This window comes from Herpailurus yagouaroundi, unplaced genomic scaffold (genome assembly GCF_014898765.1).
Source record: "Herpailurus yagouaroundi ecotype Mexico unplaced genomic scaffold, PumYag 218, whole genome shotgun sequence".
NCBI classification, from domain to species: domain Eukaryota; kingdom Metazoa; phylum Chordata; class Mammalia; order Carnivora; family Felidae; genus Herpailurus; species Herpailurus yagouaroundi.
In genome coordinates this window covers 2,642,623-2,670,111 of record NW_024412449.1, presented here as the reverse complement: position 1 = coordinate 2,670,111, position 27,489 = coordinate 2,642,623, and the positions used below count along the sequence as shown (strand labels likewise).

At 50.3% G+C, this 27,489-nt stretch overlaps 1 protein-coding gene and 1 long non-coding RNA gene across 17 annotated transcripts in view; one reads left to right on the top strand and one right to left on the bottom strand.

The window, feature by feature from the left end:
• Positions 1 to 2,103: 2,103 nt before the first annotated feature.
• On the bottom strand, positions 2,104 to 7,814 carry LOC121018207 (uncharacterized). Its single transcript, XR_005785084.1, has 3 exons — positions 7,656 to 7,814; positions 3,643 to 3,773; positions 2,104 to 2,434 (listed from the first exon to the last, which is right to left on the bottom strand). It is a non-coding gene; the product is annotated as an uncharacterized LOC121018207 (long non-coding RNA).
• Positions 7,815 to 8,981: 1,167 nt separating this feature from the next.
• The window catches only part of MICAL2 (microtubule associated monooxygenase, calponin and LIM domain containing 2), a 224,413-nt gene continuing 205,905 nt past the window's right edge, over positions 8,982 to 27,489 (top strand). For 6 of the 16 annotated variants that reach the window (XM_040456844.1, XM_040456847.1, XM_040456849.1 and 3 more), the window contains exon 1: positions 8,991 to 9,145. The gene's annotated coding sequence lies outside the window, so the exon portion shown is untranslated. Of the gene's footprint in view, positions 9,146 to 27,489 lie in introns of all 16 variants that reach the window. The other 10 variants (XM_040456854.1, XM_040456852.1, XM_040456853.1 and 7 more) reach the window with 4 other exon arrangements.

Sequence of the window (27,489 nt, the reverse complement as noted above, 5' to 3'; positions counted from 1 at the left end):
CACACCACAAATGGTGATTTTATATATCATGCTTGGTGGACTTTCTGTGGATCATTTCATCCTTACAACAACCGCATGACAACTTTGTAACAACTTTGCTGTCCCTATTTTATATACCAGACAACTGAGATTCAGAGAGGGATTAATTATCTAAGGTCACACAGATGTCAATTTAGGGTGATTCAACTACAAAACTCAAACTTGTAACCCCTTTCTGATCTTGCCTATATAGCCACACAATTTCATAGGTGCATATATTGATACTAGAAATAGGTCCATATCCAGCAAGGTATTGATTCTCCAAATCTCTGGGTGATGACATTACTTTTTATATTCCTCTTTTTGATTGAGCACAGCTTTGATTAAAAAAAGGAAAAGCCTGGGGCACCTGGGTGGCTTAGTCAGTGAAGCATCCAAGTTCGGCTCAGGGCATGATCTCACAGCTAGTGAGTTCAAGCCCAGAGCCCGCTTCGGATCCTCTGTCCCCCTCTCTCTCGCACCTCCCCTGCTTGCCCTCTGTCTCTCAAAAATAAATGAACATTTCTTTTAAAAGGAAAAAGCCTACTTTTAATATAAAGAAGGAAAGGATGTAGGAGATACGGCCCTTCTCTGAAGATGTGACACGTGTGTGAGAAAGAACTGGAGTGTCACAGGGACACAGTGTTCACAGGATGTGGAAGGAACATGAACCAAGGCGATGAGGAGATGTCACAGGGTGGTGATCTAGACAAGTCTGAAAGGGAGTGATGGTCCTTGGTGGGAAAGCAAGAGGAAGGGCCCTTTGGAGGGAATAGCGGTATGAAACTCTGAGGCCACAAGGGCTGGGGGAGGAGTGGGGAGATACAGGCTGGAGCCAGTGGGGTGATGTTTTATGTCACCTCTTTCCTAGTCCTCCCTCTGCCCCTCTCCCATGTCACTCTCCTCCTATTCTGCCCTTAATGAGCCATGCATGCCACATAAATTTGCTTTGCTCCGTTCGGTCCACGGGACAGCCACGGCCTCATCATAAGATGCTTCCCTCAGTCCTCAGGGAAATGGAAAACCTTGAGGGCTGGCCTCTCAGGCATTCTTAGAAGGCCGCTTTGGCCATGCCTCCCTGCTTTGTGCTGGGATCCTGTGACTCTCAGGCACAGACCCAGAGCAGCCCTCACTCAATTGCTTCTTTGATTTTCTCCCAGTTGGACTGTCAGGGATTGTTGGCCAGTGGGAGGGTGTTGAGTGGTGAACTGTGCAGAGAACCAACTACTGCATTTCTCTCTGCCAGAAGTCAGATATCTTTTCAGACATGGCTGTACAGAGAGCGATCAGACCCCTTCAGCTGAGACACAGCCTAAACCCGTGTGCATAAGGTGCAACTTGTATGATGACCAGCGGACCTCCAATGTATTTCCTCTTGGCAATGCTTGTACACCTTTTGGGGTACGTTCCATTATCTTTTCTTGTCACCTCTTTGGCATCTTGAACATTTTAAACTGATAAGTCTAAGAGTCTTTCCTATTCCTAATGAGTATACATCACATTTGCAGCCTTTGATAATTAATGGGATAATGCTCCTGACGGGTTTCAGAGCCAGTGAGTGACAGGAGTTCAGGCGCAAGAGTGAGATACACCAGGGTTTGAATTCTAGTTCTGCCAGTTACTAGGACACAGTATTTAACCTCTTTGGTTTGGGTTTAGCCAAGTGTGGTGGTTAATTTTATGTGTCAACTTGGCTGGCCCAGGTATTTGATTACACATCATTTCAGGGAGTGTCTTTGGGGGTGTTTCTGGATAAGAATGGGTAGAATGCCTGTTGCCCTCCCCAATGTCAGCAGACCTCATCCAATGCCTTGAGAGCCTGTAGAACAAAAGGGCAGTAGAAGGGGGAATTCACTTCTTAGCCTGACTGCTGAACTGGAGCACTGGTCTTCTCCTGACCTTGGAGGAGGCACGACTCTCTATGACTCTTGCCTTCGGCTGGCTGGTTCTCAGGCCTTCAGATTCAGATTGGAATTACACCACTGGCTTTCCTGGGTCTCCAGCCTGCAAAGGGTACATTGTGGGACTACTTAGTCTCCATAATCACATGAGCAAATTTCTCATAATGAATCCATTTGTCTATCTGTCTCTGTATATCTCCTATTGGTTTCACTTATCTGGAACCCTAATATAAAAAGTGTAAAATAGTGTCAATAGTCTCAGTCAGTAATTGTCAGAAATTCTCACAGTCCTATGTGGATGTCGTGAAGAATAATAATGCATGCGCCTGTGGTCGGCTTACAAGAAGTGGCAGTTTTATTTACCATCATACCAGGGATTGATCAGGGAAGCAGGATCACTCATGGGATCTGGAATAAGGGATGATCATAGGGATTGGAGTTCACAACACAATGGTCTATGGAAAGCAGGCATCTCGGGTCGGCTGGTGGGCCCAAAGTTGTATCCTTTGGCAGAGCTGGTAAGTGGGAAGAAAATTTGGATGGGAGTGGGAGAAATTAAGGGGAAACTTGAACCCGGGCAACCCGGAACCCTTGAGGAGAAGCTGGGATTTGTATTTATTTCTCACCACTCACAACCTTAACGATGCAGTGACCCTTAGAAGCAGCTTGTGCATTTTGCCAAATTGGTGCATGCGCAGGGGCCCTGGACTCAGGGATGCTGGAGGAAGCTACTGCTAGGAGCCCAGCTACTGCCCCCTAAGCCATCAACAACACGCATGCGCGGCAGTAGCGCCTGAAGCCCGGCACGGACCTTCCCGGCGCGCCCGCAGCCTGCTGTCCCTTTCACCTTCCTAGTCCCCTAGGGGCTGGTGCCTGCTTGGAACCCTCCAGGAAAGGGTGTTCTGGGAACCCCAATAGTAGCTTAGCAAGTTGCTATGAAATAAAATCTCCACACTCACAAATAGGGGAGAAAGCAACTGACATTTAATGAGGTCAACAATAAGCCTTCACGTTTGTCATCGGATTTGCTCCCTACTCTGCCCTTATGAGTAAGGGCTATTCTCTTCATTAACTGGCTTGCTGGAAGTCACACCATTATGGACAGCAGAGGTTGCAGACAGGTCGTTGGAGCCTGAACACTTTCCACCAGGATTTGACCTGTGTGGCTTGCTCAGGCTTTTCTGTCCCGGGGCTCCAGCTCCATCACGGTGATACCCTGAGTGCCCCTGCATATTGCACTCCTCTGACGAGGGGAGGACGAGCCGTTCTGAACCCATCAGGGGTCAGGTTGCACTGCGCAGTCTAATGCCATTTGAACTGCACTGAGGGGAAAGATTTTAACAGAAAAGCAGTTGGGCAGGAATTCGATTTTAATTAAAATGTATTTACTACAGGATGCACTGCACTTAGAGAGAAGCTTAACGGGGGTTGGTATGTGGGGCAGATGGGGGTACAGTGTGGACGGGGGGAGGTCAGAATGACATGACTCTCTGAGAGACAAAAAGCACGAATTCCTTCTGCGAGTTCATATGTGCCCTGATCTGTACCAACCCAGCACATGGCTGTGTGTCCCTCCTTCCCTTCCTAACTGTACTCTGCTTTCAATCAAGCGACGGCCTCCCTCCCGCGCAGCCTGGTGTCTCAGGGGAGGCTGAGTCCCCCCAGAGCTAGGCAGGGGCCCCGCCCTGCACAGCCAATCAGCACATTCCAGTCCTCTGCTTACCCTAAGAGTTCAGGTGGGCATGTGATGCAATCCAGGCAGAGTGGGTCTCAAGACTCCTGCTTGGAATGCTGGGCCGGAAATGTTCTCTTTTGGATAAGGTTGCTGGTGGCAACAAGAGCTATTGGCAGTAGCTACAATGAGGAAAACCAGACTGAAGACAAAGCCAACTCAGAGGAAGGCAGAACCAAGAGAATTGCAAAGAAAGGTTGTTGGGGATCTCACTTCTGGTCTCTGCAATCACAGGAATCTCTTTCTCTCCTATTGTGGTTGGGTCTCTTCTACTGCATGGGGAACACGCTGACAGCTAGCCTTGACTTCTTCGGAAAGAGATAGCTCTATCTACACACTGGTCCTGAAGGTGAAATCCGGTTGGACCATGGGCACATCTGTTGGACCAGTCACCACTGGGGCTCTGGTGTTGGCCAGGCCTGGGAGCTGTGCCCAGTCTGGTAGCTGGGAATATGTACAGAGCACAGGCTCACACGTCAGCCAGTCAGATTCACCCTGCCATATGCTGGTTCCTGCGAGAGCTTGAGCGAGTGACTTCACTTCTGCAAGATTCTATTTTTTCATCTCTAAGGTGTGGATGATAATTGTACTCTCTTCAAACACACAAGTTTAGAGATGGGAGTGGCCATGTTCCTGATCTGGAGTTGCTTAATAATGATGCCTCTTAGAGACTCTAGTTCCCTACATCCTTATTAATATCACCCCCCATTTATTTTATTTAAAAACATTTATACATAATTTACTATGTACCAGTCACTGTAGTATGCACACATCTCTCTATTACTATTCCCCTATTATAGGTGAGGAGCCTGCTGTACAGAGAGGTTAAGTCACTTGCCCAGGGTCACACAGTTAACACATGGCAGAGCTGAGATTCAAACTCAGGCATCTTGACTTCAGAGACTATGTTACTAATTACTTAGCTAGAACGTCTCTTAGAATAACTGCACTGTACATATTTATGGGGTGGATATATGATGAATGGATGGGTGGGTGGAGGGGTGGATGGACAGATAAACTTGAGTGAGTCCCCTCCATGAGCTGGAACAGAGAAAAGTATCCCTGTCCTTGGTCCTTGCCAGCTTCACTGCGGAGGATTTGGAAGCGGCTTCCCTAGCTCCGTGCAATTTCAGCAGTGTGCTCTAGAATGGGTGGCAGGTTTGCATGAACGCGAGTCTGCCTGAGCTGCAGGTGTGGCCCAGCCTGCCTGGAGGATGCAATGGGTTTTATAGCATTGTTTCACCTCTTGTGTCTCTAAGGACCAGACTTATGTCCTTGTATTTCACAGTTGGCTTTGCGCTTGCACGTGTGCACACAGACATACAGGCATATACACTCCCCAGGGTATCTGGGCCTGGGGATAGACAACTTTCATAATCCCATGTCTCACCCTCTGCACACCCACTCTTTGTCTCTATTTGCTCTGGTTGGGATTTCATCTCCTTCCTGCTCTCAGCTCTCCAGCACTGACTTTCCCATCATTGCTGCCAACATGCACACAGTCCCCAAAGAGCTACAGGCATTACTGATTTTGACAGGTGCCATCTCTCCCCCAAACTGTCTCTGGAAAACCCACCGAAAATGTGGTAGGCCTGATGAGTTCCTACGGACCTTGAAAACATTTATACGTTTTCTCTATGGAAAATGGAGCATTCAGAGCCCTATCAGGAAGATAATGGGCTAGAACAAGGACCTAGTGATCTTGCTTCTCATACACTGTTTGAGGGAGGCACAAATGTTTCCACTTCCTGGCTTAGGAAGTCCTTCTCCAAACATAGCTCCTAAGGTGGCCTGGGACCAGTCTGCCTTTTCTCATCATTTAAGAAGGTCACTGGACTTTGTATAGATACCAGTCTTCCTGTTTCTCCTGAAAGCCCAAAGGCTTTTGGTAGTAGTGTGGGGATGAAGCTGATGAGAACCAGCTTTCCTGGAACATCAGTACAGGAGGAAGAGGTCTGAGGTCCTGGACCCTTTTTCATTTGGACAGGGAGACACAGGTGGTATATCTCTTTTTCCTGCCATTCAAATGCCGTGAGAGGCACCCTGGCTCCCCCACAGAAAATCTCTGCTTCAGGAATCCACGTAATGGGGAATTTAAGAAACAAAACAGATGATCATATGGGAAGGGGGTGAAGAGAAGAGAGGAAAACAAACCACAAGAGACTCTTAATGACAGAGAACAAACTGAGGGCTGATGGAGGGAGGTGGCTGGGGGATGGGCTAGATGGGTGATGGGTACTAAGGAGGGCACTTGTGATGAGCACTGGGTATTGTATGTAAGTGATGAATCACTGAATTCTACCCTCGAAAACAATATCGCACTGTATGTTAACTAACTAGAATTTAAATAAAACTTTGAAAAGGAAAAAAAGGAATCCACTTAGTTCAACTCTGACCTTCAAGCAAATTGCTAGGCTGGAAATAAAAAGAAGCCAGCCCTAACACCCCCAGAGCCTTTTCAGAACCCATCAGGTAGATAACCAATGATGACGGAGATCACCAGTTGAAGTTTTTTCCAGGGAGGCACGTATGTGCTGGTAAACCCATCGCTTCCAGTCTGAGATGCAGATATTTTTAGGGATGAATCTGGGCCTTCCTTCTCTCCCTCCCTCTGATGCTAATGTGGCCATCTGTATCTCCCAGACAACCTTCACCAGCACACATTCTCCGTCCTGACAGAGTGGGCTGAGGAAGAGATTATTATTAAATATAGCATACTGAGCCACGGCACAAGGAGTGTGAGCTTGCCTGCGTGCTAGGAGTGAGGCGGGGGCGTTAGAGACCTGGAACCCACTCCCACGCTCCGTGACACTCACGAGCACCTTCCCTTCCCTGCAGCTCCGTTTATTTTTCTATTTCTTTAATCTGTTAAGTGAGGGGCTTAGCTGATATTTCCTCTACCATCGGCTCTAACATGGCATGACCTTCTCTTTGAAGAGCTCAGTTGTATAAACTCCCAGACACACAGTCCAGCAGGATATGCCATGGTTACTGCTCTGTCCAGAGGGGGTGGCATTGTCTCCTGTCTCTTTTTCTATCCACCCTCTGGGGAGATGGCCAGGAAGGGTGGCTTGTGTGTGGTGGTGGGGGGCCCTGGCCACTGGCTTGCGAAGTCCCGAGGCTTACCCTCATCCACGCAGTTAGCCCCCATCAGCTCCCAGCTTGCCCTAAAAGCTCACCTAGCAAGGGTCTTTCTTACCCGAGCCCCAGAGTTAAAGAGATTGGGTGGGAGTAGGGTGGGGGAGAAGAGAGGAAGAGTCTAGAAAGGCACTGGTAAGTTTCAGTTTTTGAGCTAATCAAACTTCTATACTGAACAGTGCTATCTTGCAAAACTTGGTTGGCCCAAAGTGCTCCTGAAGTAGTGTTAAATTTAACTTGGAGAACGTTGTGCTAGAGATAAGGTGATTGGAATTATAAAAAAAACATAAAAGTAATAAAGAATACAGTTCCTGTAACACCTTGTACTTATGCTTATGAAGCATGAGTTACATGAATGCAGGAAACACATTCAGCTTCAGCTGCCAATAGCATTTGTGAATTGAATGAATGACTATCTCCAGCTAGATCCCCAACATGGGTGTCTCAGACACAGGCCAGAAGGAAGAGGCCCTGTGTCCACTGAGGCTTTGTGGTGAGGGTGTCTCCTGAAGCTCCTCTCTGTCTAGGGTTTCCTATATCAGTGTGTGAATAAAGCACGGCCAGGCTGCTCTCACCTCTTGCCCTGACAGTGCCCAGGTCTGAGCTCAATGGAATGTTTGGGCAGGTCAGGCCCCAGAGCAGTTCCTTTAGAGATAGACGTGGCCTGTCCAGTGCTCCAGAGGCACGGGCAGGACTGTAGCGGCCCCAGCGCACTGTGGTTAGGCATGCACATTCTGGAATCAGATAGCTCTGGGCTCAAATTCCAACTCTGTTACCTATTAACCATGTGACCTTGACAAGTTACTTTGCCTCCCTGAGTCTCAGTTTCCACATCTGTTAAAGGGAAGGATAATAAAGATACGTACCTTACAGAGCCATACTCAGGATTCAATGAGAAAACGTGCCCAGAAAACACTCCATCAACTGGCCTCACAGGGGGAGTTCTTTCTGAGTGGAGAGCTGCCCCTCTGGGAGCCACTGCTGTTTTACACACGGAGCAGGGGCGGCTTTTGCTGAGGCTTATTTGCAGGAAGTTGATTGAACCCGAAAGATGCCAAGAGAACTACCAGGTAGGACAATCCCTGGGAAAACTCAAAAGGCCTGGAGTAGGATCACCTGGGAAGGAGCAGAGAGAACAAAATAAACCCCGGGTTTGATGGGGGCCAACTGTTCTGTTGGTACTTGCCTGGCAAGGGAACGTGGTGTCTCTAGAGGGTGGTCCGGTGCTGTGGAAACTCCAGCAGCCTGGAGCCACAACACTGTTTTCTCACTGCCCAAGCTTGCCTGTTCTCTCCCGGGTCAGCTCAGTTCCAAGAACCTTTATTGTTGCCTACCTGGGGCCAAGCCAGTGATAGGCCCTGGGTCTCAGAGGTGACCAAGACATGGCTCCTGCCCCTGGGATCCCTGTTTCGTGATCCCTGCTATACTGGAGTAGTCCTGCACAAGCTATGTGTAGTATTTACCGCTTACGGAGTCGCTTTGCACCCCTCGCTAGGCCCCACGCTGTTCACACTGTATTTTCTGTGGATGGTGCCCTCTGGAGCTGAGGGGGTCTGGGCAACCCAGAGCAGAGATTAAGGTAGTCATCTGACAGCCAAGAGAACAGGGTGCTTCGGTGATTGTGACGAAGGTAACACAGGTGGTCTGTACTACCCTCCCTCTTCCCACCAGCTGTATTCGAAGCACGGCCAGTCCAGGTGAAAGGAAGAGCCTATTAGCTAGCAGGGCGTTTGCGGAAGCCCAGGGTAGTCAAGGAGCAAAGCAAGGAGGGAGGTCCACGACCGTTACAGGAAGTGCCATGCTGCTCCCGCACTTTCAAAAGGGGAAGCTGAGGCTTGCTTTCCAGCTGCCCAAGCCAAGGAGCCAGGCCCAGCCCCAGCCTCTTCCTTCACACTAAGGTTCTAGCGCCCAGGTTTTCATCTAGCAGCACCATCACGCCCTGCCTTCATTGGCCCTCCGCTGGTCTGGGTGGGAGCGCCCGGGGCTCCCCGCTCTGGGGGCAGGCTACAGCCCACGTGCGCCCGCGGCATACGCGGTGACAGCTGGCCCCATGGGGGCGGAGCGGGCGTGGAGCGGGGGTGGGCTCCGCGCCGCACTGCCATTGGCCGCGGGCCTCGGGTCGGGGGCGGGCCGCGCCCCCGGCTGCTCTGTCATTGGCCGCGCCGCCGATGGGGGCGGCTACCAGCCGGGTTGGCCGCGCCGAGCAGAACTGCAGGCGCTAGCCCGGCTAAGCCTGCGCGGGGCTGCCTCGGTGGCTCCCAGCTCCGCAGGCCGCCTGCGGGTCCTGAGCGCCGCGTCCGCGGCTCGAGGCGAACGCAGAAGCTAACCCGAGGCTCGGCGGCCGGCGTGGATCTCGGTAAGGGGGTGGGGTGGAGAACCGGGCTCCAGGGACGGTGGGCGGGTGGGGACCGTGGGCAGCCGAGCCTGGACTCTGCGCCCTGGCCCGCGCCGGGGAGAGTCAGGTGCGCCGCAGCATCTCTTGCCTCAAACCCACCCCGCGGGGAGCCCGGCAAGCAGGTGGCCCTGCCCCAGGGAGGCCGGGGCTGCCCGATAGGTCTCGGAATCGATTAGAACGCAATTAAAACTTGCCACTCTAGCCCGAACTACCTCTTACTCCTCCCCAACAACCAAACCTTGTAATTCTAAGCCTAGAAAATCCCCAAACGTCAACACAGAGTGGGCGCCACGCGCCAGTAGTACCGCATGCCACCGGGGCAGATCATTCCCAAACTTTGCTTTCCCATAATTTGGGCTCCGCTCTGTTCACGCTCTTTCCCGGCTCTTCACTGGGCACTCCCCTACCCAGCCCCGGTTCTCCTCCCTCCTTAACAACAGGAAGTTAAGTTGGGCCAAATGTCAGTGGCTTGCCTGGCCTCCTGCGGGCTGGGTTTGGGACTGAGTCCGGGGCGGGTGGTGGAGGTGGCCAGGGGGCCGTGGCGCTGTCCTCTCTCTGCCGCATACCCTGCCCCCCTCCCCCGCCCCCTGCAGCCCAGGCGCAGCCCAAGCGCACCCAGGTCCGGGAACACCCCACCGGGCATCTGCCGCGCCTGCCTTGCTGTTGCCAGACTGGCTCTGAGGGGAAGTGGGGCCTTGCCCGAAGTCCCTGCCACCATTTACCTGGCTTCCAGACTGGAGCGGGTAGGGTTAACTTTATCCTAGGCCGGCCTCCCTCCCGGCAGAGCAAGGAATCGCCTTTGCTGGATGGGGAAGAGGCGTGTTGAAACCAGAGTAAACGTGTGTCTCCTTCCACATTGTTAATTCTGTAACCTGGTTCCTAAGGCCAAGAGAGCTTTTCTTTGGAAGCCTCTCAGGCCTTAGGGGGCTTGGGGTGGCAGTGTGTGGACCCTTTGGCTGTCAGTCCCGCTTTCTCACGATAGTCTTCTGTGGTTTCAGTGAAGGGTGAAGTCACTAACCGGCCCCCTTCTGGGCAGGTCCCTCAGGAAGAAAGCCAGTAGCCGGCTGGCCCTCTGATGTTTATGTGCCCGGGGGCTCTGGCACCTGGGCCAGCTCTGTTTTTGTCTTCTTGGCCGGGGAGGCAAACCCAGCAAGGGGGCCTCAAGTGTCCAGGGAAGCCCCCGATATTCTGAAGACTCTTTTTGCAGTAGGAAGTTGCCTTCAGGCAGAAGGCAGATTTACGAAGTGCCTACTGACAGGTCCTGTCCTGTGGCACTTTTGCAGCAGATTGTGTGGTTGCTCTCCAAAAACTCTTGTTTTTCTGTCCTCATTTTAGTCTCAGGTAGGGTAAGTGCCCAAGGTCCCACAGAAAGTGGCTGAGGTAGGATTTGAACCAGGCTCTGCCAGAACTAAACGCAGGGCTCTCCCTGCTGCCCTGTGGCTGTGGAAACTGAGGTGCTACAGAATCACGCCTCCACTGTATGCCGATTGGAGCCTCATGGACTCTGAAAAGATTCTGTCCAAAGGTTCGGGGGCCCCTGCTTTGGCAACGCACTTGAACTGACCCTGCTTAACCCGGGTTGTTCATCCTGCAGACAGCTTGCTCAGTCTGTCCTCCAGTCAGGGATGAGTGGCTGGTGTTGGTCAGGCTGAGATGGGGAGGGATTAGCGGCTGGTGTTTGGGTGTTATCTGGGGGGTGAAGGGGGAGAGCCTGTCTCTGCCACTGACTTGGTCTCACCCCTGAGAGTTGGCTCCCGGGACTGTCTAGGAGGGCTATTACCTGGAATAACCTCTACCCCAGATCTGATTCTAGTTTTGTTTGTTTTATTTGCCGGGGCGGAGCTGGGGGGCAGTTGTTGAGGTTATGGTTGTAAGATGATTGAGTTCCTCAGCTTGAGCATACCTTTCTTTTTTTTATTTAAAAAAATTTTTTTTTTCAACGTTTATTTATTTTTGGGACAGAGAGAGACAGAGCATGAACGGGGGAGGGGCAGAGAGAGAGGGAGACACAGAATTGGAAACAGGCTCCAGGCTCTGAGCCATCAGCCCAGAGCCCGACGCGGGGCTCGAACTCACGGACCGCGAGATCGTGACCTGGCTGAAGTCGGACGCTTAACCGACTGCGCCACCCAGGCGCCCCTTGAGCATACCTTTCTTAAAAAAAAAATGACTTCACTCTTGTCCCTGACTCCTTCCTTCCTTCAGTCCCAGACATCCCAGGCTTTCTGCTCATCCCTCTCCTTAAAAGCAAATCATGATTAGCCAGATACCAACCAGTTGTACTTTAGTAAAAAGCATCTTATGGACTAAGGTTGGTTTTAGCTGTGGTCATCGGAGGCCCATTCCCAGGAGCTGGAAGGAACAGAGGAACAGCTGGGTAACCCTCCCTCTGCCTATAATTGGGGCATGTCTTCTCTCCACCCAGGTCCCTACCCTCATCTGGGTGTCTCCCAACCACTGACCTGCCCCTTTCACTGCCTGCTACTGAAGGGTAGAGGTCTTGCCTTGTTGGTGGAGAGCCTTGATTCTGGCCGGAAGGGTAGGGTAGCGATGCAAGAAGGTTTGCTAATCCTAGAAGCCCTGCCAGGGATAAAAGTATCTGTTGTTTAAAGAGCCAGGGAAGGGAATACTGGGATCGTCCCCATTTTACAGATGAGGAAACTGAGACTGGGGCAAGTTAGAGCTCCTCCTCCCCCCGCCCCCCGACCCCCCCATCGCTTGGCTAGTGAGTAACCAAGCTAGGATTCTGGTCTCCGTCTATATGAATGAGGTTTATGTGGTGAATTAAATACCGAAGAAAGCAGGAAAGCCTGGTGGCTGCGCTCTGTACTCGGAGGGCTGGTATGTGCATCTCCCTTTGCTGTACTTCCTACTCCCCGACTTCTGTTGTAATTATTTGTGAGCAAGTCTTCCCACCCCACTAGGACATGGCATTGAAAACACTCACAAAACTTAACCCACTTATTTCCTGGTTCTCCTTTGTTCAGTATCGCCTTAGCCTTTTGTACCGGTTTTCATTAACCTATCCACCATAATGTACTGCAGTCCTCTATTTTAAAATATCCATGAACATTTCCAGACACAAAAGGAGAGAAAATAGTATAATGAGCCCCATCTACTCATTATCTAGCTTCAATCGTCAGCAAGATTATGCCAGGCTGGCTTCATCGCTCTCTTTTCTCCCCTTCTATCCTGAATTAAATTTTTTAATTTATATTTTAAAGTTTATTTATTTATTTTGAGAGAGAAAGAGGGAGAGAGAAAGAGCTTGCACATGTGCAAGCAGGGAAGGGGTAGAGAGAGAGAGGGAGAGAGAGAGAATCCCAAGCAGGCTCCGCACTGTCAGCGAGGGACATCGTGACCTGAGCTGAAATCAGGAGCCGGACGTTTAACCAACTGAGCCACCCAGGTTCCCTTCTTTCTGAAGTATTTGAAAGCCAATCTCTGGTATCCTGTCATTTTGCCCCTATATAATCCAGTATAGATCTATTTTTAAAAGAATGTTTTCTTTCATAACCACACTGCTGCTACTGCATGTAATAAAATTAACAGTACTTTGGTCTTATCTGTCTGTATTCGGATTTCCTTGTCTCAGAAAGGACCTTCACAGTTGGTCTGTTCGAATCAGCATTCAAAGTCTGTATGCTGCATTTGGTTGCTAGCCCTCCTATGCTTATTTTAGTCTGGAGCAGTCTCCCCTCCGCCTTTTACCCAGCCGTTACCCTCCGTTTTATGTGTCCACCTCCTCCCCCCAGCCACCAAACCCTCTGAGACTGGGATCCACATCTGTGCCGTGCTGGATGCCCTTGTGGCATCCGGGACGGGGCGGAGCCTTGCTGAGCATCCGTCCAGTGGTGTAGCCACTCAGGAAATGCATTTTGAGTGAATGAACCCCGTCCCGGGCTCGTGTGGCTGCCTGTGACTGTGTTTAGATAAGAGGTTTAAAAAAAATAAAAGGACTTGCTCGCGTGTGGAGGTTTCCCCAGCAATCGTCAGTCTGTAAACCTCGTGAAATAATAGGAGAACTATTTTCTGGGCTCACTGCGTCGCTCTGGTTTGTGGTGGGGAGCCCAGACGGCCGCCTTTGTGCCCTGGTCAGCAGTTGGGCTCCCCGGATCATGTGTGGGGCTGACAGGCTCTGAGGTCATTTCTGCCAGGGCTTGGAATCCCTACTTAGTCAGCCGCAGGCACCACTGCATTCTCACCCGGGCACTTGGTGTTCGGGCTGCACATAGACCTCTGCCCACCTCTGTCTGCGCAGCGCTTCCTCTCTGTGCCTTCGCCAGCCGCCTCACCTGCCCCACACCTGGCCAGCTGTGGAACCTTCTCAAGTCACTCTTCATCTGCTGCTGGCCGGTTGGGACCGCCAAAGATGGACGTTTGGGACCTTTCAGTGTCTTGTCTGAATTTGTACCACCTCTGGCACCTTTGTGGGAATCCTAATAATGAAGGACACTGGAGGCTCCGGAGGGAAGGAAAGGTGTGCGTCACTCGTGGATTCCTTGTCGAATCTCCAGATGGTCCGATGCACCCAGCAGGGGCCCCGTCTGCAAACAGCCCTCAGAATGAGGAGGTTTTTCTTCTTCGTGTTTTTGTTGTTTTGTTCGTTTTTGTTTTCTTTTTCCCCACATAGACAGTCTTTTCTGCTAGGTGGAAATATAACAAAATTAAAAATTTTTAAGTCCTTTTTTTTTTTTTTTTTGATAACCGTGCGAGAGTCGATTTGTTTCCCTTTATCTTTAGTAGTCTTTTTAGCATTTTCTTCAAATTTTTAACACTAAAAATATTTTGTTTTTCTAATGGAAAATCCAAATATTTGGGGTTTTTTTCTTCTTAAAAAAGAGAATTTTCGGGGCACCTGGGTGGTTCAGCTGGTTGAGAGTCTGACTTCAGCTCAGGTCCTGATCTCCTGGCTCGTGGGTTCAAGCCCCATGTCAGGCTCTGTGCTGACAGGTCAGAGCCCGGAGCCTGTTTCAGATTCTGTGTCTCCCCTTCTCTGCCCCCGCCCCTGCACGCGCTCTCTCTCTCTCTCTCTCTCTCTCTCTCTCTCTCTCAAGAATAAATAAACATTAAAAAAAGTTAAAAAATTTTCTTCAACGTGGATGGGTGGACAAAGTTATACATGCATTTTGTACAGCTGTGTGTGTGGAAAAGGTCACAGAGCCATTGGCATTTTGATGTTTGCTTATTTTGTTTTACAACATTATCTTAACATACCTGGGCCGCCTCATTTAGGGAATAAAGCTGGGGCTTAGGAGACAGGCAGCCATAGAACCCACGCAGCCTCACCCTCTCCCATTCTACCCCCCCCCTTTCCTTCCTGAGAATTTCATTCTGGTTTCCCTAAAATGAAATCGTTCTAATGTTAGGCTCTGATTTTGACATTTTTATTCAGGGAGGTTGAGATATCAGAGGAACACAAAATAACATGGTTGTTAAGGTAGGCAGGGCAAAGCTTCTGGCCCCAGTGGCCTGTCTTGTCCTCTGGGGAAAGCGCCTGACAGTCAAACACCCTGCTCCCCTCACTTTGAGAGGGGTGGTGGGTGGGAGTGGTGGGGGGGGGGGGAGCTGACCACTCCCTCCACCATTTCTGTTTTCCTCCCTGCATTTTCGCCGGAGGTAGAAAACATGGCTGGTGTGCCCTGATAAGTCTCCTCCTTCCTAAAGCGCTGATCATCTGGTCTCACAAACTCAGAGCTGGCAGGGATGATAGGGGACACGGGCCCTCTGATCACAAACAAACTTTCCCTGCAAGGCTGGATCACCATGGAGTCTGACGTTTGAGACCCTTCCCTTCTTTGTCAGCTGTTGAGGAAATGTCCACCTCTGTGTCCCCTGCGAAGAGCCTTTTTGATGGCCAGGTGTGATACCGTTTCTTAAATGCAATTGCTCTGTGCTCTTTACACACCTAGATATTGCTGTAGCTCATTCTGGGAAAACCTGGCCTGGCTGTATCTACATTCCTTCCAAGGCTTGGTCAGATTTCTCTTTGGGGAATACACACGTAAAGGCAGGTCTCAGAATCGGGACTTATTTCCTGCTGGTTTGGGGCTCAGGTTGTTTTCTCCTTTCTGGGCCGTGAGGGATGTGCAGTGCAGATGTCCTTCCTGCTGGCACAAGAGGAGGGTGGCAAAGAGTTGGACAGTGGCTCTTGCTCTCCAACCTGCCACAAGAGAAGGTTTATGGGACGTTTTCGGGCATGAGCTTCTGACACACCCAGTCCAGAAGCCTAGCCACGCCAGAGGCAGGAGTGGGAGTTTAGGAACATCCTGTTCTGGCCTTGCTGCCGAACTATCGATGTGTTAGATACGGAAACTACTTCTTTGCTCTCCTGACTTTGAAAGGCTGGCCTTGGCTTCTTATCTGAGTGCAGACGGTGACTGGTAAAGATTTGCAGGATCTTGGGGTTTAACTTGTACCGGGGGCCAGGAGAATGAGGTGTCGGGTGGGGGGCATGAAAAGGTTCTAGGAAAAAGCCACTTGGACCTTTTGGTCACCAGGAGAGCTGTTGCCTGGAGCAGAGTGGGCCCAGGGCCTGCGGGGGGCTGGCAGAGCTGCTGACCTACCCTGTTGGACAACTGTTCATCCTGGACGAGCAGAAGGGGGTATTGACGTGTTGTGTGTGGAGTTCGTGGCCGCTGTAAAGTCAGAGTGCTGATGGCTCCATGTGTCAGGACAGCTGGGCTTTCGCACAGCTTGATACAAAGGTCAGGAGGCCCCTGCTTGAAGGAGGTAGGGGTCTGATAGCAGATGATACAGAAGAGAGGAATAGACAGGGGTATTGGGGAGGCCTCTTTCCAGACTTCAGAGAGAGGACTCGGTGTATCACTTCCTCAGGGAGTGTCCTGTGGGGCTTGTGCAACTGGTTGGGGCTGTGGGGGGAGAGCTCCTCGGCCTTCTGCTGGAGCCGCAGGACATGACTGTTGTGAAGGAAGAGGAGACTCTGGATGAGATCTCCAGCTTCCTCTGGATTCCAGGTTTGTGGCAGTTGGAGGCCCAGGACTCCTGCTCACTCTGGGTTTCCATCTCCATCTTGGGTGTGTCTGTTATCTTGTACCTGACATCACAGACTCTCTTAAAAAAAATGACTCACCCGCCCACACACAGACACACACAGATGCTCAGCACTCGCCCCCACACACATGAGTACATGATGGTCCCATACTCACTCAGGACAAAGGTAATTCAATGAAAAGTCTCTTTCCCTCCTGCCCTCCAGCCCTCAGTCGTCTTCCTCGACGGCATCGGCTGTCGCTAGCCTCCTGTGGACCCCCACAGACAGAATCTAGGCATCTGTTTGTGCCTGTTTCTCCCCTTTGCTCCTCTTTGGACCTACTGGGAAGCAACCAGGGTATGAAGAGGCAGGGCCCCCCCCCAGCGGTTATTTGTATTAGCCGAAGCTTAACTGTTGTCCTTCCCCCTTCCTGTGTCCCCTCTCCCCTTGTGGAATCTCCTTGCATGTGATTCGTGGGTGTAGAGAGCCTGGACATTGAGAATATACCTCGGGGGCCTGTTCTGGATACAGGTGATACAGGCACAAACAAACCGTCCTGCTAAGACAGATCTGGGTTCGAATCATAGCCATGTGGCTTTGGGCAAGTCCACGAACACTAGTGTATTTGAGTCTATGTAAAGGAGGTCATTATACCCATCTCAAGGGGTAGATGTAGAGATGAAATTGGAATATTTGTGAAGCACCCTGCATAGATAGGTAAGCACTCAAAGGGGTCTTTACTTCCACTTTGAAGGAGCGGCCCATTTTCAGAATGAATGACACCTGCATGGAATCCTCTGGATGGCTTCCTGGAAATCCTCTCCGTGGGCTTCCTGAGCTTTTCTTTCCCTGCAGAAGAGGACTGGCTCTCTATTTTCTATCCATTTGAGCTCCTCCCCACCACCTCCTCAAGCCCTGGGGAGTCCAGCCTCTCTGCACCACCTCCTTCTGGGCCCCTCTCCACCCCCACCAGCGAGCAGGATGTTGCTGGCTGCCTGGAGAGGGCTCTGGGCTGTTTATGGTTGCTCTCCAGGGTGTTTATGTTGTGATCTCTTCAGAAGCTCCTAGCATATGTCTGGTTATTGCTGAAACTTCATCTTTATCTTCAGCGCAAGAGAAGAGAGAGGCTATTTTTAAAGATGTTTAATTGGCATGGCTGCACAAAGCGGCCTAGATTGCCTCCAAGCTCTTTCCCCATTTTGAAACCTTCCGATCCAGGCGCAGAGACCTTATATGTCCTGATTTTAGAGCAGCACTTAAATTTGGCAAGCGGTTGTAATCTCTTAAAAAGGTAGGTCAGGGAAGCAAAGGCGACCAGCTGTCTTTTTCCAGGCTGGGACGTGAATGAAAGTAGCATTTCTACGTCCATAGAAACCAACACCTGCCCCCAGCTCTGCCCCTTCCCTCCACCTGTGGTGGCGGGGGGCCCCCCCCCCCCCCCCCGTCCCCACATGCTGCCTGCCTATTGGCAAGGAGACCTTATCGTTACGTTTCCCTTTGGACTCAGGTGGGGCTCAAAGTGAGGAGGGAGTGGAACTAGGGTAGTTTCAAGTGATACCTTCCAGGAGGGAGGGAGAGAAGGAGGGAGGCCGTGAGTCACAGGACCTTGGGATGTCAGACTGGGAGGGCTCTCTGAGGTCATCCAGTTCTCACTCACTCCTGCCACCATGGTTTTTACTTATGGGGAAACTGAGGCTCAGAGGCTTGTTGGTACTGAGCAGAGGCCAGGGAGGGGCAGTTCTTTGCTCAAAGTCACCCAGCCAGGTGGGAGCCAAGTCTGTTCTCTCTCCACCATTTCTGCCAGGCTGTGATCCCTCCTGTGGTTTGTCTTGGGCAGATTTAATTGCAGTTGGCCTTCCCTTTTGAGGACGGGGCCCCACCCCCTTTCTCAGTTCTGGCATGCTTCGAATTTAGGATGCATACTCTTGCAGCACTGTCTTGCTCAGCTGCTGGGTGCAAGATCTTTCCTTATCAAAAATACCTCCCCCAGAGCCTTGGAGCCTAAAATTCCCACCTTTGTTTTCAGCCCTTGTCTCCAGAGGACCTTTGTTTAAAAAAAAAAAAAAAATACATAATTTAACTGGGAAGGATAGTTGACAGATTAGTCGATCTCTGATTAGCTGTCAGCTGAAGGCTGAACCTAAGGAGATGAGTCAGCTGGGAAGAGGTGCGAGGGGGCAATCAGGACTGTAAATAGGACGCTGCTAGGGCAGGTGTGGAGCACCCCGTCCAGGGCTCTGGAGCACTGTGTGCGGCTGCCGTGCTGGGGATGCCATGCTGAATGACAGGTGCGGAGCCCTCATCTAATGCACACAGGTGGCCTAGACAAGCGACTGATGCCCAACCGCCAAGGTAGAGTGTGGAATGTGCTTTGGAGAGCCTCACAGTGTGGGGGAACCAGGGGACATGGCACTTGGTGGTTGAGATGGGCCTTAGGAAAGAGGATTTCCACAGGCAGAGATAGCCAGCGGTATAGCACACAGAAAGGTGGAAGAGTGAGGCCACGTTAGAGGTGCCGTGTGGTGGCAACACGGGAGCTGCCTTGGGGGGCCGTGGAAGGCTGGAGTCAGGCCAGGCCTCAGTGCTGGGGGTGGGGTAGGGGGGTGTGTGCAGGTGTCCAATGCTCGTGGAGCATTGTGGGCCAGCCTCTGAAGTGACCGAGTCTCCCTTGCTTGTAGCCTCACAAGCACCTGCGTATCCCCTTCAGGTGGGTGCCGCCCTGGGTTTCTGGTGCACACTTTGAGGACACTTTCCCGGTGAAGGAGGAAGCTCGGGCATGCAGGTGTGGCCGGCTTGATGTTTCCAGGCAGCTGGAACAGTGGGAGCTTGGCTGACCCCCCAGCCTCTGGCCAGCTGGCCGTGGGGAAGGGGACAGAGGCCGAGCTTCTTCCAACTCCGCTGTTAACCTGGCAGGTGGGAGACACGGCAGTCCGGTGCACTTAAGGCTTTGGCATTCGAGCAGGGCTTCCGGCACCGTTCTCTGCCGTAGACGTCTCAGAAACACCCTGGCTGTATGTGATGGGATGAATTGGTCCTGTGAGCAGCAAATGGCATGAGTTTAGTGCCCATGGGAGCTGTTGATGGGGGTGGCTGGGGGGTGGGGGTAGGGAGCACTGAACCAGCTTTCATCTTTCTTTTCTCTAGTATCAGTGCTACGGATATGAGACCACGTTGGTTCATTGACGTGACTGATCAATTAATTGTTCCATTTATTCATTCTGCGACCAAGACTTCTGGAGTTTCCTTCACGTGAAGCATGTCGCCACACTGGTGGTGGTCCAGAGGTGTAAAACCTTTGGCAAGCCCCTTACTTTCTCTGAGCCTCAAGTTTCTCTTCTGTAAGAGGGGAGTGATAATATCCACCTGTCAGAGAGGCTGTGAGGATTACGTGGGGTGATGTGCATGGCACACTTCATGGTGCCCGGCACATGGTGGGTGCATTTGGTGGCTCTCCCTTCCTTGAGCCTATTTCTGAATTGGCCCACAGGAGTCTGAGAGCACAGACGTGGGCGGGGCTCCTCTTGGCTTCTGGCCTCCCATTCGGAACTGATCCCTAAGTGGCTTCTACCTTTAAGTAGTAACTTTTTAAGAGAACGGCTCAAAGCACCTGTGTGTGCAGCAAAGAAAGATGGGGGTGTCTTTCTTTCTCTTTCTGGTGACATCTTAGACCTTGGAACCACAGGGCTGTGCCTTTGGTGCCTGATTTCTCCACCGTGGTGGTCCAGCCTGGGCCTGCACGTCAGAGCTGACCTTGGCCATCTTTGGATGGCTCCCCCGGTCATGTCCTTGATGGCTCCCTGCAGCTTCCAGCATTTGGTCTCAGGCTTCCTTCTTGAAGCCACAGAGAATGAGTCTCCTCTTTCTCTCCACGTGTCAGCTCTGCAGATACGGTTTTTAAATCCAATCTGTGATACCACCATTTGGAAGATGTACCACTATTCTCTGTACCCTCAAGAAAGAAAAAGTGCTTCCAATTAAATTGTGGAACACTGCTTTGTGACCGTCAGAAACTTTTATATTTACTGAAAGAATCCTTTTAGGCCTTAGGCATAATTTTATATTCCATAACACTTGCATGTACATAAAAAGGAAACATGGGGCATGTGGGTGGCTCAGTCGGTTAAGTGCCCAGTTTCGGCTCAGGTCATGATTTCGCAGTTCATGAGTTCGAGCCCTGCATCCGGCTCTGTGCTGACAGCTCAGAGCCTGGAGCCTGCTTCGGATTCTGTGTCTCCCTCTCTCTCTGCCCCTCCCCTGCTTGGACTCTCTCTCTCTCTCAAAAATAAATAAGCATTAAAACATTTTTAAAGGAAAACAAATTAGTTAAGGCATTTCTAAAATATTTTCAGTTTTGGACTCTGACTCTTGCATTTCACTTTTTGACTCCCCCATCTTTGTGGCTCTTTTGATACATTATTATATTTTGGTAAAGTGATGATCCATTTCTTAATCTTAATTGGATGTTAAGGGGCTGTAAGATACATTCTGCTTTCAGACATTTTATAATTGAAGAATGTGCATCTGAATGCACATCTTCTAATTAGTAAAAACATGATATTTAAAGGCAGCCCTCTTACTTTCTCTGGAATCTTCTTCCATATTAACAATCTGTGGTGTGGGTTCAGTTCTTTTTACCTTCCCTATGGTTCTCCTCTGAGCAAACTCCCATATGTTCATATTCTTCTAATACACTGAAGGTAGTGCCCACGCCGTATATGGTATTCATGGTGTGGTATGACCACAGCAGAGGAAGGGAGCCATCACCTTCTTAGTTCAGGCCATTCTATTCCTATTAATGCAGCCCAAGATTGTATGAACTTTTCTAGAAGCTACATCACACCATTGACTCACTGACATTACCACAGACTAGATCTTTTTAACGTGTGGTGTTGGTAAGCAGCATCACCTCTGTCCTAAACGTGTGTGGCTTTAGAATTTAAATACAGAGCCTCCTATTTTGTTCCCATCTGATTCAGAACAGCCATTTCTGTTAAATTTCAACTTGTTAATTTCAGGGCAACCATGTTTCTTTGGGCTTTTTCAGGATCCTATTTGAGTATACCTTCTATAGCACATTACCAAAAAAAAAAAAAAAAAAAAAAAAAATTAAAAAAGGCAGGGAGCCAGGGTGGCTCAGTTGGTTGAGCATCCGATTTCGGCTCAGGTCATGATCTCACGGTTCTTGTGTTTGAGCCCCGCGTCCGGCTCTGTGCTGACAGCTCGGAGCCTGGAGCCTGCTTCAGATTCTGTGTCTGTCTGTCTCTCTCTCTCTCTCTCTCTCTCTCTCTCTCTCTCTCTGTGCCCCTCCCTTTCTCACACTTTCTCTCTCTCTCTCTCTTTCTCAAAAATGAATAAACATTAAAAAAAATAATAATGATAAAAAGTGTGCCTTCTATAGCATCACCCACATCCTGATAAATTGCTTATCAGGAGAGAACCCTCTGGCACACTACTAGAGACCTCTCCCCTCAGACATTAAATCTTTGATCAGCTTGCTTGGGGAACGGCAGTGCGGGCTGCCCCTTTCCTAAGTCTCTTTACTGCTTTTCTGACTTCTGGTCAGATGTCTTCTTGAATCTGGATATGCCACGTCCATTGGCAATTTTCCATCTCCCACCAAGTATCCTATCGCAGAAGGAAGTGAACTCTGGTTGACATCACATAGTCTCAGTTCCCAGAGGGCCCCCAGACTGCTTTCCTGTGTCCCCAGGCTGCCCCACAGTGATGCAGTAGGAAGTGCATCCGTCTCATCTGCAAGAGTTTCCAGCAGTCACTGACAGTATCTGAATGTGTGTATTTTAAAAACCAAGCTCATCCCTGATCTGAGCTCCCTTTGTCATCTCCGTGTTGATCTGTACTTGTCAGTCTAAAGACGCCTCTTTTTGAGAGGGGCCTCTATGCATTTGGAGTGGAAGCCAAGGTCAGACTTCCCGGGGCCCCTTTATGTCCCTGGACCTCTTGGTTCAAGATGACCCACATGCCTTCTTGCCCTCTGCCCTCTGCCGTGTGGCCACAGCTCATCCCAGTCTTGCCTCCTCCGGCTGACACGGGGCCAGGCCTCGCATCACTGTCTCTTAAGGTCTTCTTGGTTATGCATCCTTCATCCAGTGATGGGATGTGGGCCTTTTGACAAGCGGCCTTGTCTAGGCTTCCCTCTGCAACCACATGGCTTCTATTCTGCAACACTTCATATAGCGGTTACCTATGCGCCAAGCTCTGGCATAAGGGCTTTGTAAATATAAACTCATTTAATTCTTGTGCCAACCCCACGAGGTGAATATTGTCATCCTCCCCGCCCCCCACGTACCAGTGAGGAAATTAAGGCGCAGAAGGGTTAATTGACTTGCTCAAGATTTCACAAGGGAAAAGGGGGGAGTTAGCATCTAGCCAGTTTGTTCCCAGAGTCTAGCTCCCATTCCCTATGGTGAGCTTCCCGCTTCCCCTGCCTAAAAGGCCCTCCTCCTCTCCTCCTCCTCCTGCTTCCTCCCCTTCCCTGCTCCAGACAGCACCCCTCTCCCTCTCCACTCCACTGCAGAACTAGAACTGTAATTCAGAGTCTGAATCATTGACTTCCTCGGTCTCAGGTCCTAGAGCCCTTGCATTCTCTCCCACGTGAAGTCTGTTTTCTTGCAGTCTCAGGCACCAACTTCCCCTTCTTGGTCTCTCTCCAATTTCAGAGGAAATGATTGCTTTTCCTCCCCAGTTCCTGTGTCCTCCTGGTCACTAACCCATTCTGCTATTGTTGTGGGGATTAGGTTAGTCCTGTTTCTATGGATACTTCCTTTCTCTTCTGGAAGGTGAGGCCAGTCAGAGACTTCAGCCGGTGGGGCTTCCACACTTCCCTGTGGTGGTTCCCCTCTCCCCCCCACAAACCACCAGAGCTCATCTCTGGCTGACCTGAGATCCTATCAGCAACTGACCTTTAGGTGCCCGTGGGGACCTTCCCGTTATGCCCCAGTTCTTCTCTGAGCACACCTGTATCCTGCAGAATATTTTCCTCTTTGTTTCATGCATCTTTTTTTGTTACATAGAGATTCTCTATCTCCCCATCCCAAATCTGTTCCTTTAAGAGATAAAAGCTGGGCACTGAGAAGTGTGTGTCCTTTGCCATCAGTTACGTAAAGAAAAGAATAAATATTTATATTTGTGTATATACACGTAAACGTTGTCAGGGATGAGACACAGGCAACTAATAATGGTGGTTCCCTGGTTCAGAGTGGGGACAGGGGTAGATGCAGTAGAAGGGACACATTTCCTGTATACTTTTGTGTGTTTAGATTTAAAAAAATTTTTTTAGTGTTTATTTTTGAAAGGGGGGGAGGGGCAGAGAGAGGGGGCAGGGACAGAGGATCCAAAGCAGGTTCCATGCTGTCAGCACAAAGCCCGATGTGGGGCTCAAACCCACAAACTATGACATCATGTCCTGAGCTGAAGTTGGATGCTCAACCGACTGAGCCACCCAGGCACCCCCATGTTTCTATTTTTTTCAATGTATTTACTATCCAAAATTAAAAACCAAAAAACAAAATAAAACAAAAAAGCCCACAGATAATCTGGGACCCCTGCTCTGCAAACTGTGGAAAGGTGTGACTCACCTGGTTGAGTCAGTGCTCTGCCTCCCGCTACCACACTGGCCTCCGTTCCTCAGGTGCGCACCAGGCTAGTGACAGCCTGTTCACCTTATGGGGGGATGGAAGGGGACCCTCTTTTAGAGCCTGGCACATGGAGGGCCTGCAGTAAACAGCCTCCTCCCTGACTCTCTTCTTCAAAGCTCAGAAGTAACTTGAGACTTTGCCGCCTCTCATAATCACAGTTTACTAAGAGCTGGTGCTCAACAGGTGCACCTGGGCCTCAAGTGTTGGTTTTCTTTTTCTTTTTTGTTTAAAATTTCAATTTATTTTTAAGAGAGGGCGGAAGGGCAGAGAGAGAGGGGGACAGAGGATCTGAAGTGGGCTCCGTGATGACAGCAGAGAGCCCGACATAGGACTTGAACTCACAAACCGTGAGACCACGACCTGAGCCGAAATCAGACGCTCAACCCACTGAGCCACCCAGGCGCCCCTCAAGTGTTGGTTTTCTGCTGTGACTCACCTAAAGACTTGCACCATGGTGTTTTTTCCCCTCCTGTTGAATTCCAGTATTTGAGGAAATTGAAACACTCTGAATGTCTGGGTTTGTCTCCAAGAACTATGCACGTTCCTTTTCCAGACCTGCAGGACTTTACAGACCATTTCCTTTCCCATCATATTCCTCTGCCCAGCTCAGAGGGGTATAATTAGAATGGGTCTAACACCCTGTGAAAACACAAGCCCACGACTGGATTTGCAGATAACCAAAGTCAGAGCAGACCCTGAAGACAAAATGTAGGGCACTGGGAGTAGCCAGTCCAGGCACCGGTAACTGAGGAAATGACCTGATTGGGAAGGTGATTTGTTTACCTTGGGCAGTTAATGGCAAAGCATGCTTTGAGCACCTACTGTGTACCCCAGACCCCGTGCTATGGGGATGGCAATGTGGGTAGGGCCCAGCCTCACCTCCCAAAGCATTCACCACACACTTGGGAAAACAAGTCCTACATATTCAAAAAAATTAAGTAGGAGATTTTGGTAATGGTTCAGATCATAGAAGGCAAATCACAAGGTAGTTCGTGACTAATTCCATATGACTGGTAGAGATAGCAGTGGGTATGGGGAGTGCTCTCTAGGGGCTGGAGAAGGTCTAGAAAGCTTGGAAAGGAAGGAGGGAGGTCGGGGAGAGGAGGAGGCTGCATTGGATCTGGATCTAGAGGGGTCCAGCACTGATGGGTTCATGGGAGGAAGAAGAGAGCATTTCTAGTGAATGTAGCAGCTTGGGAAGATGAGAAATGGCTTGGTTTGAAGGTGAGCAGAAGGAGATGAGGCTGGGCAGAGGCATGTGGCCCTCAGGCCTTCAATATGCAGGGATAGAGGGAGTGTGTGTGTGTGTGTGTGTGTGTACACGCATGTGCTCCAGTCCAAGTTCAGGGGTAGCAGGATACGGGCCCAGGGTCTCTTAGGGAACTCTTGGAAATCCTAGGGGGAATGACGAAGAATTGGTTGACGGCTGTACATCTTAATCTTAAGCAGAGGTCTACAGCCTGTGCTCCAGAAATGTCCTCAGGAGCAGAAAAGGAAGTCAGAGGAATGCTAGCCATTCCCCCACCACTGTTCTATTTGAACATTTTTCTTCTTAGGCATGTTAAATGTCTGGCCATTCAGCAGGTATTTATGAGTTCTTATTCTGGGCCAGAAGCTGTTCTAGGTGCTATGGTTACAGAAGGGCAAGAGAAAGGTAAAATCCCTTGCCACATAGACCTTCTGTTCTGGGAGAGGGGGAGGGACCATAAACAATCAGGTTATGTATGGGGCCAGGTGATAAGGTAGGAGGTAGAGCCCTAAGCAGGTAAAAAGATGGGATGTGCTGGGGGCAGGTGGAGGGAAGCAGTTGAGGGGAGGGCTGGCATTTTAAATGGGGTGGTCACTGACTTGCCCTGCCCCTGGGACTTAAAAGGCAGCAAAAGACAGGTGTGGGGCCAAAGGGAAGGAGACCAAGCCAGATCCTGCAGGATCTTGAGTCCCAGTTGATCCTCTTCCACCCACTGGTGGCTTCAGCTCTAGGCAGCAGGGAGCCTTTGAGTGTGCTTGAGCAGAGGAGTGCCATGTATGGTAAGATATCCCTGATGACTTCGTAGAGGATGGGATATAGGGGGCTCCAGCAGAGAGGCTGGGCCGGAGGCTGAGATTCCAGATGACTAGGGCCTAAAAAAGCCCACTAGTTTCATACCTCCGACTTTAGTACAGTGGGGCAGGGCTAGGAAGTAAGAGCCGTGGGGCAGGGGTGAGGGGGATAGCAGGTACTGGCAGAAGGGGGGTGATGGCAGAGTTTAGGTAGGAGGGGGAATGATGAGAAATGCACTGAAGTGTTCTCAGAATTTAGGGCATGGGGTCAGTTCAACATTCTTGCTGTGACTTTTCTTTATTTTAGAATAATACAGCACTTAAGAGTGTGGGCTCTGGGTTTGACTCTTGCCTAAGTGACCTTGAAAAGTTACTTAACCTCTCTGTGCTTCAAGCCCCACACCTGTAAAATGAAGATAAAGAAGTATTTACCCTATAGGTGCATTTTTGACAGGATGAAATCGGCTACTGAATGTAGAATGCTTGGAACATTACCTGGGGTACAGGAAGTACCATGCAGAAGGTGATTTTCCAGTGGAAATCCTTTGTAAAGTCATTTATTCAACCACTGCTTCTGTGTCTACGGTGTGCCAGGTGCTGTACTAGCCATGCTATCTTATTTCATCTTTGCAACAACTGCCCGAGATAAGCATTGTCAACCACATCTTGTAGATGAGCAAGCTGAGGCTCAGAGACACTAAGATCTGCCCAAGGTCACACAGCCAATAAGTAGCAGAGCCAGGATTTGAGAGGTTTCCCTCCCCCCGCCCCCCACCGTCTGACATTAAAGTACCTTTTATAAGAACCGTTATCCCAGGAGTGATCTGTTATGTAAATGTATACTGACATATAGGCTACATCAGTCTCCCTTGGTATGTGGTGCTGACATGGAGCCTTGGGGAATATAGAGGCGTGGCCAACTCCCCAGGTCTGCCAGGGGCCACGTCAGAGGTGAGACCCTGGGCCGGAAGTCAGAGTTGCACATGGGTGAGTAAAAGTTAGCACCTTCCCCCAGTGACTCATCCTCACAGGCCTGATCAGAGCTTTTCAGCCACGTGGAGAGTCTGTCTGAGACCTGTCTTGGTTGACTCAGCCCCTGGTGTGCTGGAGGAGCAGAGTCTGATGGGTTTAAATCCCCTCTGGATGATCCCTCCAATCACATTTTGTTTTGCCTTGTTATGTAAATGTGAGTGTAGGTCTTTGCCAGACCTTGAGTGCTTGAGACCAGGGAATAGGTCTTCATGGTTTTTGTTGTTGTTTGTTTGTTTGTTTGTTTTTAAATCCCTGGAGACTTGTCCCTTGTCCTAGATGATGTTGAAGGAAGTTTGCCAAATGGAAAGGGTTCCTAGTTTTCCACTTCCCTCGCAGCCGCTTACTCTGACTTACAGACCCCACTTCCCAGGATTATGGACAATGTCTGATATTTCGAAGGGTGCTTTATGGTTGGCCAAGCACATTCACATTCATACTTTATCCAGTCTTCAGCGTTATTCCCTGTGACCATTGACTCTTATCCCCATTTAATGGGTAAGGAGACCGAGCCTCTGCAGGGTTGGGTAATCTGTCCACAGACTCTCAGGCAGAAGGTAACAGAACAGGTGTCTCCCTGCCCATCC